Below are 13,265 nucleotides of genomic sequence, written 5' to 3' on the forward strand. Positions count from 1 at the left end.
AGCTAAATAATAATGTTCATTGTCTTTTTGCAGCAAGCGCTAATGCTTATGTCTTTTTTCCCCTTAGGGGCCGGGGTTCGGAATGCCGGAGATATGGCGCCGACCCGAAGTGAAACGTGCAGTTCCAGTTCCAGTAAATGGCAGGTTAGTTCTGGATGAGCGCTCGGGAACTGTCTTTGCATACGCTCATTCAATGTCTTTGTCTTTTTTCCCCATAGGGGCCGGGGTCCGGAAAATGCCTGGAAGCGGCAAGACCCGAAATGAAATGGGAATGACCCAACAGGTAAGTCTTATTCCCTTCCTTCTCTCACCTCTTATTCTTGTCTTTTTCTCTAGGCTCTGGGAAGTGGCTGTGTATCCGGATGATCGCTGCTGAAGATGGAGGAACCCAGGAAAGGTGAGTGAAATGCAGCGCTGCAGCGATCGTAACGAAATGCTTTTAAAAATAATGTCTTCCCTTACAGGATCGTCGGTGATGTCTCCGTGGTGCAGATTTTGCTGGTAAGGTCTCTTGTCTCCCTTTGCAGGTGACCCAGGATGCTGACAGGCGTGGCTGAAGTACAGATGCAGGAGCTGACACGGTGAGCGTCCAGCTGCGAGGAGCAGAACAACGCGAAGCGTGAGTTGCTGATCGGGTGTGGTTTAAATAGCTTTGGAAGAAGTTCCAAGTGTGTATCCTTCCTCCGATCAGGTATGTATCCTTCCCCGACCACACCCGGGTGGAAAGTAATCCCACAGGTAAAGTAGTTCCATTTAGGCCTCAAGAGGGCCTGGATGTGGCAGCATCGTCTGCATCAGGTAAGTGCACATTAAAACACTTGAACACATGTCTAGCTTTATGAGCCTGGCGCCTAAGGTGCCAGGACTGCGTCCAAAGGGCCCCAGCTTGGGCCCGCTGGCACTCCCCTGGGGGAAATGATGTCTGCCTCTGGGGTTGCTGGGTCGGACCTGGCTCCTTGGAGGTAGGCATCATGACAGTACCACCCCTCAAGGCCCCTCCCAAGGTTCTTCCCTCCGGGGGTTTTGGCTTGTTCAGAAATCTCCGGTGAAACCTTTGTACCAATCGAGGTGCGTGGACATGGTTACTAGGCTCCCACGATCTCTCCTGAGGTCCATATCCCTTCCAGTCAACAAGATAGAAGAGTTTCGACTTTACCACCTTGGAGTCTAAAATGTCTTTAACTTCGAATTCTAATTCCCCTTCAATTTGAACTGGATCTGGAGGCTTGGACAGTCGGGTTCCTGGTTGTACGGGCTTCAAAAGTGATGCATGAAAAACTGGATGTATACACATGTTGGACGGTAGATCTAGTTTAAAGGCCACTGGGTTGATTATAGCCTTGATGGGATAAGGTCCTATGAATCTGGGATTGAAGGTTCGCGGGCCCTTGAGGGATAAGTGTTTAGTTGCTAGCCATACCTGGTCTCCTACTTGGTAAGGAGGAGTTTTACTTCGGTGCAAATCTGCGTTTTCTTTATACTTTTTCTTGGCTTGCTGTAAATGAGTTGCAGCTTCTTTGAAGGCTCGGGTTATTGTGGAATGCAGATGATTTACTGCGGGCATTTCCAGGGTCAGAGGTGGATCTAGGTCAGAGGTCTGAGGATGGTGACCATACAAAGTATAAAAGGGGGTTTGTCCGGTTCCAGAATGCACTGAATTGTTGTATGCATATTCTGCGATCCAAAGGATGTCTTTCCAATTTAACTCGGATTGGTGTAACATGCACCGAAGATATTGCTCGAGAGTCTGATTGGTTCTCTCGGTTTGTCCGTCGGTCTGGGGGTGGTGGCTGGTGGATAACCGCACATCTATTTGTGCTAGTTGGCAACACTTCTTCCAAAAATGGGAGATAAATTGACTTCCACGATCCGAGACTAATATGGAAGGGAAACCATGTATGCGAACTACATTCTCCAGGAATTCCTTGGCCAAGGTGGAAGCAGAAGGCAAACCCTTTAAAGGGATAAAGTGGGCTATCTTGGTGAATAGGTCCACAATTACAAGGATTGTGTTGTAACCAGCACAAGGAGGCAGGTCGGTTATAAAGTCCATTGACAGTGTGTGCCATGGTGCCGGTGGAATATCCAAGGGTTGAAGTAGGCCGGCTGGCCTTTTCTTTTGAGCCTTGTTTTGGGCGCAAATTCCGCAAGACAGAACAAAAGACTTTATGTCTTTTCTCCAAGAAGGCCACCAGAAGTGACGTTTGATTTTTTCCTCCGTTTTAGCGATACCAGGATGTCCTTCCATTAAAGATTCATGATGATGGGCAATAACAAATTCTTGCAATTCTTTACTTGGCAGAAACAACCGCTCCTGGAAGTAGGGTAAGTCATCCTTAACGGTGTAATGAGGACCCTTCTGACTCCATTCCAGTAAGGTTGAAGAGTCTAGAAGTTGTTTTACTTGCATTTGGATGTCCTCAATAGTGTGCAATGAAGTTAAGCCTAAGATTCTTTGCTCAGGTATGATGGGCACAGGTTCTAAGCTCGAATTAGGTTCTTCGATGCCAATCCGGATAAGGCGTCCGCTTTTCCATTCTTGCAGCCAGGGCGATAGGTAATTACAAAATCAAATCCCGCAAAGAATAGAGCCCATCGGAGTTGTCGTGAAGATTGAGCTTTGGCCGTCTTTAAATACTGTAAGTTTCTGTGGTCCGTAATTACGGTAATGGTGTGTCTTGCCCCGAGAAGATAGTGACGCCAAGCCTTGAAAGCAGATTTGATGGCCAGTAACTCTTTATCGGTAATTGCGTAGTTGATTTCAGGAGGAGAACATTTTCTGGACCAAAAGGCCACTGGGTGTAGTTGGTTAGTTTTTGGGTCTCTTTGCGACAGGACAGCTCCCATGGCCGAACTGGATGCATCGGTTTCCACTATGTACGGGAGATCTGGGTGCGGGTGTTTCAGTACAGGTGCAGAGGTGAATTTGGTTTTCAGGTCCTGGAAGGCTTGTTCGGCTTCAAGAGTCCATTCGAAGCGTTTGTTTTTCTTTAGGAGAGCGGTGATGGGTTGGACTGTTCGGGAAAATTCCGGGATGAATCTTCGATAGAAATTGGCAAAGCCGAGCATGCTCTGAACTCCCTTCACCGAGCTAGGAGATGGCCATTTGAGGATGGCGTCCACCTTTCCCGAGTCCATTCGGACTCCTTGAGGTGTCAGTATGAATCCGAGAAACTCAACTTCTGTGGTATGAAAAACGCATTTTTCAAGTTTTGCAAATAGTCTGTGCTGGCGCAATTTCTCAAGAACTGCCCTAACATGTTTTCTGTGATCAGATTCTGAAGAAGAGTACACCAGGATGTCGTCAATGTAAACAATGACACAGACATCGATAAGTTCCCGAAGAACATCATTCATAAAGTACTGAAAGGCGGCAGGTGCATTGCACAACCCGAAGGGCATCACCTGATACTCGAAGAGCCCAAATTTGGTGCGGAATGCAGTCTTCCATTCGTCGCCTCCTTTTATCGGCACGAAGAACAGAGCTGAAGAGACAGGAGACTTGGACGGGCGAATAAAACCATTGGCTAGGTACTGATCTAAATACTGACGCAAATGCAGGTTCTCAGGTTCCGTAAGAGCATAAATCCTACTACAAGGTAGTTGAGCATTGGGTACCAGATCGATTTGGCAATCATAAGACCGATGGGGAGGTAACGTGTTAGCCTGTTCTTTCTGAAAAACGTCTTGGAATTCTTGGTATTCTGACGGTAGCTGTACAGGGGTGGAAGTTGCTGAGGCTAGACCCATAGCTGGATTTCTTGGATAACAAGTTGGTTCACAATCAGGAAAACATATCTTCTTTGCTCACCAGTCAATTCTGGGATTATGTGTTTCTAACCAAGGAATTCCAAGAATTACTTGAAATTGTGGGACCTTGATCACATCAAACACGATTGCTTCCCGATGTCCATCCTGACCCACCAGTGTCACTTCAACAGTGGAATGCGTTACAGGCCCTGAGGCTATTTCGGTTCCATCTACTGTAGTAATGACATCTTGGGTTACTTTCGGGCGGAGAGGAAGCTTAATCCTGGAAGCCAATTCACGGTCTATGTAATTTCCAATAGCTCCACTGTCGATGTATGCTTTTATAGCATGCAACTGCTGAGGCTGTTTTGGGTCCACGAGCACCATTGGCATGACAAAATGCGAGGTCAAAGAATTACTTTTCAAGCTCGGCAAGCGGACCCCTACGCTTGCCGGGCTAGGTCGTTTCCCGAATCAGGTGTCACTAATTCGTTATCAGTAGCTCCAACCACCTTCTTAAGTGGTTTAACTGGACAATTTCGAAGAAAGTGACCGGAAGTCCCGCAATACAGACAAAGTTGCATTTGCCGCCTTCTCTCTCGTTCTTTCTGCGTTAATGGTCCTTTAACACCACCGATTTGCACAGGTTCAGATACGTCGGTACTCTTGGAGTTAGCGTGGGTTTTGATCGGTGCTCGGTTTTCATACTTGAACCGATCTGCTTTTCTATTTTGAAGTCTGTGATCAAGTTGAACCACCAAGTCAATGTAGTCTGCGCAGACCTGGGGTGGGTTTACTATCTGAGCTAGAACATCCTTAAGCTCTCCGCGCAGGCCTCGATGAAACAATGTGATCCTTTTGCTTTCTGGCCATCCAGTTTCCACAACCAGTCTGTTAAAGGTGGCTATGTAGGACAGAAGTTCCATATTACCTTGTCGTAAGGATAGCAGTTCGTTATCAAGGGCCTGTCCTTGAGAGTGTCGAGCGAACTATCTTTCCATGCTGGCCTGGAAGCCCTGAAAATTCTGGAGAATGGGATCATCCTGATTTACCAATGGAATAGACCAATCGGCAGCACTGCCACTGAGGTAAGATAGTATAAAGGCTACCTTGGTCTGGTCGTTAGGGAAGGCTCCGGGTCTGCATAGAAAGTGTAAAAGAACTTTGGTTCATAAAGACGGCATATTTCTTGGGATCCACGCAAAACGTTCAGGCGGGGCCAAAGGCATGTGTCCAGGTAGATTAATTTGTACCGGGTTACTCAAACCCATTGATGTGGAAATGTCTCCGGAATTAGGTAAAGGAGTGTGCCCTGCCTGGGCCTGTAATAACCTTTTGGCTAGGTCATCTGTTCTTTCCTTGGATAAGATCAGTTCTCTTTTGAGAGCGTTAGTCTCCTGGCGGGCTGAGTGCATCTCTGCCCGTAATTCCCCCAAAAGCTGGGCCAGCTGGTCAGTCTCAGAAGTCTCCATAGCGCCCGGGTGGGAAATTGTGGGTAGGCTTCGCGTTCTGTAACGCTCACCTGATTCCCACGGAGGCGCAGGTCTGGCTTCGAGTGCAGATGCTTCTTCAATGGTGAAGCGCAGGACTCTGAAGATGGACAGGAAGGGCCCTCTACTCTGGCTTCTCCGGCTCGCAGGAATATTCCTCTGTGCGTGAAAAGGGAGTATTACCTACTGACTGAGTTATGCTCAAACCTCCCACTCTCTTCCTACCCTCCACGATACCCTTCCACGATTCCCCGTGAAGTCTCACCTTAGGGTCAGGAAGGATGAGCTCTCCATCCTGCTTCTGATGCAGGGGCGCGTTGAAACCCAGTACCTTCACTGGATTGAGGATTGATGGGAGTTCAGGTAAGCTTGACTATTCAGGTAAGGCTCTGTAAAAGTTCTGTTGCAAGTTCAAAAGTCCAAGCTAAATAATAATGTTCATTGTCTTTTTGCAGCAAGCGCTAATGCTTATGTCTTTTTTCCCCTTAGGGGCCGGGGTTCGGAATGCCGGAGATATGGCACCGACCCGAAGTGAAACGTGCAGTTCCAGTTCCAGTAAATGGCAGGTTAGTTCTGGATGAGCGCTCGGGAACTGTCTTTGCATACGCTCATTCAATGTCTTTGTCTTTTTTCCCCATAGGGGCTGGGGTCCGGAAAATGCCTGGAAGCGGCAAGACCCGAAATGAAATGGGAATGACCCAACAGGTAAGTCTTATTCCCTTCCTTCTCTCACCTCTTATTTTTGTCTTTTTCTCTAGGCTCTGGGAAGTGGCTGTGTATCCGGATGATCGCTGCTGAAGATGGAGGAACCCAGGAAAGGTGAGTGAAATGCAGCGCTGCAGCGATCGTAACGAAATGCTTTTAAAAATAATGTCTTCCCTTTCAGGATCGTCGGTGATGTCTCCGTGGTGCAGATTTTGCTGGTAAGGTCTCTTGTCTCCCTTTGCAGGTGACCCAGGATGCTGACAGGCGTGGCTGAAGTCCAGATGCAGGAGCTGACACGGTGAGCGTCCAGCTGCGAGGAGCAGAACAACGCGAAGCGTGAGTTGCTGATCGGGTGTGGTTTAAATAGCTTTGGAAGAAGTTCCAAGTGTGTATCCGTCCTCCGATCAGGTATGTATCCTTCCCCGACCACACCCGGGTGGAAAGTAATTCCACAGGTAAAGTAGTTCCATTCAGGCCTCAAGAGGGCCTGGATGTGGCAGCATCGTCTGCATCAGGTAAGTGCACATTAAAACACTTGAACACATGTCTAGCGTCCCAAGGGCCCCAGCTTGGGCCCGCTGGCACTCCCCTGGGGGAAATGATGCCTGCCTCTGGGGTTGCTGGGTCGGACCTGGCTCCTTGGAGGTAGGCATCATGACAAAACGTTTGTTGTCAATGACAATTCTTGTAACTAATGGCATTTTACACGGACAAATGCTATCTAGACAATGCACACTATTGAACGACTTACATGCGTTACAATGATATGTAGATGTAATTTTGGATATAGTAGAAGAACATGAAATAGGAGTGGCATGACAAGCAGAGTATACTTACTCGTTACTCGGCTTACGAGGACGAACAGTTGCTCGAAGTTCGTGCATAAGCACCATCATTATTCTCAGCACGGCCCGTGTGAGGCAAGCTGCCCTGAAGTCTGGCAGCTCGGTGATGCATTGCGGTCGTGGCTCGCCTTCCGAAATGTAGGCCAGGCATCCCGAGTTTTCTCGGCAGCAGCAGTTCTCGTCCTCAGTTGGCATTAGCTCGCACCGATTGCATGTGCACCAGGTGGAGGCGCCGTCCATTCGACTAGGCCCAGGGTCTTCATCTGTTGATTCATCCTGCCAACTGCCGTCCGAATCCCCATCGTTTTCGCGTGCTTCCCTTTCCAGTAGTTCCTCCTCGGTATACCCGGGCTCGTACATGTAGGGCATTATTGTAGCCATTGTGTGTTAAACAAACTAAAATAATTTATAGCGGTGGTACTGGTATCTGTTCGCACGGGCTACAAGCGGCGAAGGTAGCTGACCAGAGCACTGAAACGAGTCACAGAATACTCAAAGTAACACAGAGAGAGGAATGGAATCGAAAATCGGCTGCTGTGTGTTGTGAAACGGTCTGTTTATACTTATTGAGGAGAGAGGCGTCCTGCCATTTCCATGGCGACACGTCATTAGCTGAAGCGCAGCGAATGTTGACACGAGACGTGCTTTGGCGTTGGGAAATAGGCGGTACGAGTCTGCTGATGACAGGCTCAGGGGCGGGGGAATTGATTTAGTGCCGCAAAAGCAGGTCACCCAGGGCGATCGGGGAAAAGATAGGATTATCAGAAAATGGCGGCTCCGTGGTGCTTGTTTTCGCGTGCGTTTAATGGACGAAAACTCGGGTAAGGTCCATAGGAAAGTTTTCTAAAATCGAGCCACTTAGGCTTATAAAAACATGGCCGACCCGTAGGGACAATAAAAATTTTTACTAGACCATGCCTTTAACTTTGTGATGTGCTCTTTCCAGATGGGTGTACATGTTCTTTCGATCCACTGCATTTTTTCAGGTGACACTCCCCGCAGTGCTTTGCATGTAACTTCTTCGTCTTTCCATCTGTTGCTGTAAATAATGTCCCCTTTATTACAAAAAATGGTTCTTTCAGGCATATTACGCCTTCCACTTTCGGGTAGCATGTTTTCTCGTTCTGCAGCATGCTAAAAGTTATTTGGTGTGCCTGAAAGGTGTTCTTAATTCTGCACAGCGTAAGATGAAGGAGACATTGGGAATTTATCAGAGGCAATTCTTTTGGTAGCAGCACCTTGGGTGTTCCTGAGGCATGGGGGATAAGGGAGCAGACATAGCAACTCTCATTTGTTGTTTGTTTAGTAGTTGCCCTCATGGCTGCATACCATTTATTAGTCTGGTGAGGGTGTCTTGGGTCTTCCATCTGATCTAAACCCAGACCATAATATTCGTCATACTTCCTACTTCCCACCTCCCTTTTCCTCCTATTATTTCTAAGATATCTCGCAGCTTCATGGGCCATGTGTGCTCTATACCCCCCTTTTCCCACATCCCCCTCTGTCCATTCATCATACAGAGATGCAAACTTTTCTGCCATCTTTTTGTTCTCTTCAGTTGTTCTATGAAGTAAGGTACTGGCTGCTGTAGGGGTGGTTACTTGTGTGGGCGGGGTAGCGGGGGTATTATAAAGCCACGATATGACAGAAGGGTTGCAGTCATTTAGACACACACAAGCTGGTATGAATGTGGATTGTCTGTGTGTATCGTATTATTTTTTGTGATACTATTTGGCATAAGCACATATTGGTTCATAGCATTCATATCTGTCAAGATGAATGAGGGGGAGAGGGGAACAGAAGTAATATTGCAAATGAAAAAGCAAAAGAAGGTGATTTTGTGGTATGGAACGGATACCAGCTTGTGTGGAGGTATAACACGAAACCGCCCAAAACAACCAACCATTACAAGAAAGGCAGTGCTGAAATAAATGCTACCATAAGTCCCCTGCCAAATGTCTCTAACTACAATGCCCTCAGTCTAAATGACCGCAACCCTTCTGTCATATTGTGGCTTTATAATACCCCCACTACCACGCCCACACAAGTAACCACCCCTACAGCAGCCAGTACCTTACTTTATAGAACAACTGAAGAGAACAAAAAGATGGCAGAAAAGTTTGCATCTCTATATGATGAATGGACAGAGGGGGATGTGGGAAAAGGGAGGTATAGAGCACACATCGCCCATGAAGCTGCGAGATATCTTAGAAATAATAGGAGGAAAAGGGAGGTGGGAAGTAGGAAGTATGACGAATATTATGGTCTGGGTTTAGATCAGATGGAAGACCCAAGACACCCTCACCAGACTAATAAATGGTATGCAGACATGAGCGCAACTGCTAAACAAACAACAAATGAGAGTTGCTATGTCTGCTCCCTCATCCCCCATGCCTCAGGAACACCCAAGGTGCTGCTACCAAAAGAATTGCCTCTGATAAATGCCCAATGTCTCCTTCATCTTACGCTGTGCAGAATTAACAACACCTTTCAGGCACACGAAATAACTTTTAGCATGCTGCAGAACGAGAAAACATGCTACCCGAAAGTGGAAGGCGTAATATGCCTGAAAGAACCATTTTTTGTAATAAAGGGGACATTATTCACAGACAACAGATGGAAAGACGAAGAAGTTACATGCAAAGGGGAGGCACTGCGGGGAGTGTCACCTGAAAAAATGCAGTGGATCGAAAGAACATGTACACCCATCTGGAAAGTGCACATCACAAAGTTAACGTGGGTGACTGCCATTGAAAAACCGTTCAAACTGCAGAAAGAAATAACATATGAATTATGTTTCCAGGGCGAAGGAAAGACAGCAATAGGGGTACACAAAGATTGCAACAGGACTCTCACCATCCCAGACATGAGGAAGGGGACAGCAGCACTCATGGACACCTACTGGGTGTGTGGCCGCCAGGCATACTTGCATCTCCCACAATCATGGCAGTTGCTCACTGGCCACACTACATTCAGCACTAATGGTGATACCAGAGAACCACATCGGCGGGGGCAGGAAAGGACAAGAAGCCCCCCATGAAAACAAGGCCCAACCGACAGAAGAACCGCAGATGTATGTTTTGTCCTCTGGCAACAAGGAGGAAATGCTGTCCCGAAACAGACGATCATCCAACTACATATCCAAGGCATCCTCAGAGCTATTGGCACAGATCCCAGACAGATATCGATTGTTTAGCTCTCCAGAGACCTTCTTTGCATCACTCATTCCAAGCATCCAGGCACGGGCAAATGCTAAGTAGCTCCAAATAACACGCTGGGAGCTGATCCAGTTGGCAAACGATACAGAGGAAGGTTTCAACGTGATCAAGGTAGAATTGAGAGCCCAGCGGCTAATGACAATGCAAAATAGGTATGTCCTGGACCTATTAACAGCAATGGACGGAGGTGTTTGCCGAAAAACTGGAAGTGCATGCTGCACTTTCGTACCTTCTGAAGACGCTGATAATGGTACATTGTCCCACGTGATCGCAGCAGTGCACAACCTAGGAGAAAGAATGAAAACGGAAGGCGGGGCAGAAGCAAGCACGTGGTTCGATAACCTCTTCTCCTGGGTCCCATCATGGCTGGGATTGACTGTTAAACTACTAATGCCAACAGTAGTGTTTTTACTTCTAATTTTTTGTGTGTGCCAGATGGGCCTTCAATGCTGTGCGGGCTCAGTACCAAATGGTACATTGATGATGGTGACAATGGGCAATGCTCGAGGCACAACAGTGCAAGCTATGCAGGTAGCTCAAGTGCAAACAGGTGAAGAGCCGGGGCCTAAATATCAGATAGTGCCGGTATACCGCAATGGGGATATAGTAGATAGATTATGGCACACAACAATTAGAGAGCCCCGGGAACTGGAATGGTATGAGGAGGTGTGGGTAGACTTGGAGGGATCTAGGGATTGTATATATCTAACTTGTACCCCAGACGAATATGCTAGAAGGGGGGAAAGTCTGAGGGGGGTGTGCAGGGCTTGGATGCCAATAAAGGGCACCCCGGCATGGGATGAGGCTGTGGCTGATGAAAAAGAATGTGAGCGGTTGGGGGAGTTACAGTATTCGTTACTTAAGTAATGAAAGGGAGGAAATGTATGGGAGGACAGGTCAAAGAGGCCCCCCCTCCCCTACAGTCCCCTGCTTGTGATGTCCATGACTCATCAGGGGCCCCCCTGCCACCAGGGCCCAGGTGGTGGGTGGACCACTGGCCAACACATCGACTAAACATACTGTATTAGGCTAGGCCCAGGAAACCATTTTGAAAACCAGAACGCCATCTTAAGACATGACTCCTTGTGCGCTGCAGCACGGCCCCCACCTTTAGAGAGTCCTCGTCTACCCTGTTGCCTCCGCTCCCTGGCGGATCCGCTGAAAGCCCGTTCCCACGACCAGTCGGACATGAGCTAGTGTTAGAGCAAACACTGTATCTTTCACCTGCCGCAGTGCATCATTATCCTCAGCGTGACCCGGGCAGCGGGGCTGGCTTGGAAAATAACTGTAAACCGTCCTCGATGAAACAAAACACTTAATCCCACAGCGGGAAACTACTTATACATATATACATATATACATATATTGCATTACAATGCTATCCCTTCTGCACGACCTCCGTGTCAAAAATCTACAAACACTGTACGAACCGAAGAATGTGTCATTGTGCGACCGCATGGTCACAATACTCAAACCCCCTCAGTATGCACACACCCTCAGGGCCCCTGGCCTCCTACTATGTGCCTCTCTAGGGGTAATGTAAAGTGAATGATACCAAGTCCTTATGCCATGACTACCCTGATGCTGCTAGAGTGCAAAGGAACACAAGCGCGACAGTATTGTGAGCTCATGTAGATAAGATACATAGAATATCATCAAGTGCAAATGTACAGGTTTAATGTGTATTACTGCTGTCAACCGTATTGGTCTGTTGCTCCTGCGTGCTCCTCCAACCCTAATGCTACCTCACGTATCATGTTTACAGTGTGATGCTAAAACTGCTAATATTGCAAATACTTACCCTATAGTGTCTAATGGAGCTGTAGATATGGTTAACAACTTCTGAAATGAATATGTACTGATGTAAATACTATAAATGTGTAACCCCTTAGCCAGTTTACATAATGCGAATCCCTTCGTTTTACAGTTTGCAGCTTGCGAGAAGACTATCATTGTGGGCATATCCAAGGCCACCTCTCCTCCCTTCCCATTGAAGCCTGTCAGAGAAATCAAAGGCTCAAGCGACACCGCCTCACCCCCCCCCCCCCAATTCGGCTGGAGCCGTTTCAGGCATTCATGATTCCCCCGCAGCTTGCATGGCCACAAACAGCCACCTGAATTATTTACAGCCCAGCAGCAAAATCCGGCCATAACCAGAGGCCAGAGGTGCCCCTTCATAGGTGCCACGACCCATCAGTTCACCCCAGATTAATGACGCTTGTAAAAGAAGATACCTAATATTGCACCAAAATTGTGTAAAAGCATCGGTCATGACTTCTAACGAGACCCAAAGCCCGGACAGCTTACCCCATGCCCTGAGACCCGACCCCGTGGCCTATGATACCTAGTCAACAGGATAACAGCAACCCTGTATTGATGTATCGCTAAAGTACCTCACCTAATGCGCATTCCTCCTGTGTTATATTAACCTGTAGAATAACCTATTGTAGGATTTACAGGACAACTGACATTGCAGCATTGAATGAATGAGGTGTGCCTGGCCCTTAGGGCAGAAAGCCAAGAAAGACGTCCATCAATGACACTGACCACACCTGACCGGACAGCGCCTCCCGGATGAGCCCAGCTGACCTGACCACCCCACGTTGGCACCCGGCGGTGTCCACCAACCACGGAGAGACGCATCACAGCTGCACATATAGTTAGTCGACGCCACCCAACCCCCATGTACATGTGCCCCCTATAATGTGTAGGTGCCTATGACACTTTTTGTAAATAAAAACGCCTGTCTTTGCTATTGTTAGACAGAGCGCTCTCGGAGTTTGCAGAGTTCTTTGCATGCCCTATTTTGACTTAGATAAAACTTTCCTTAAGCTCACCCGCACTTGGTCCTAGCCTTATTCCCATTCGTGGGAGAGTCCATTCTTGCCTCTCATTGCGGGGAGGGTCGTGCTATCTGGGGACGCTCGCCTTCAATAGCCAGGAATAGAAAGTTATAGCCAAGTGCATTGTGGTAAGTGTAGTTTGTTGGGAAAAATAGAAAAGCACCAATGTCTCGCAAATGGGAAATAAGGTCCAAGAAGTGAATATCGGTTGATCCAAGAGTTTTCTGTAGATAAATGAATAACCATTAGTCCATAATGATCGCCAATGTATGCGCCCATGGCGCAGGCATGACAGTTTGCCCCTCTCCAGGCCCCTCTCCAGGCTCCCTGAAGACCGACCAACAAGAAGAATATCTGTCACACCGTAAAAGAGTCTCATACCAAAAAGGCACATCATGAAGCACCAAAAACTGT

This window comes from Ambystoma mexicanum, chromosome 7q, assembly GCF_040938575.1.
Source record: "Ambystoma mexicanum isolate Mex_15411 chromosome 7q, UKY_AmexF1_1, whole genome shotgun sequence".
Taxonomy (NCBI): domain Eukaryota; kingdom Metazoa; phylum Chordata; class Amphibia; order Caudata; family Ambystomatidae; genus Ambystoma; species Ambystoma mexicanum.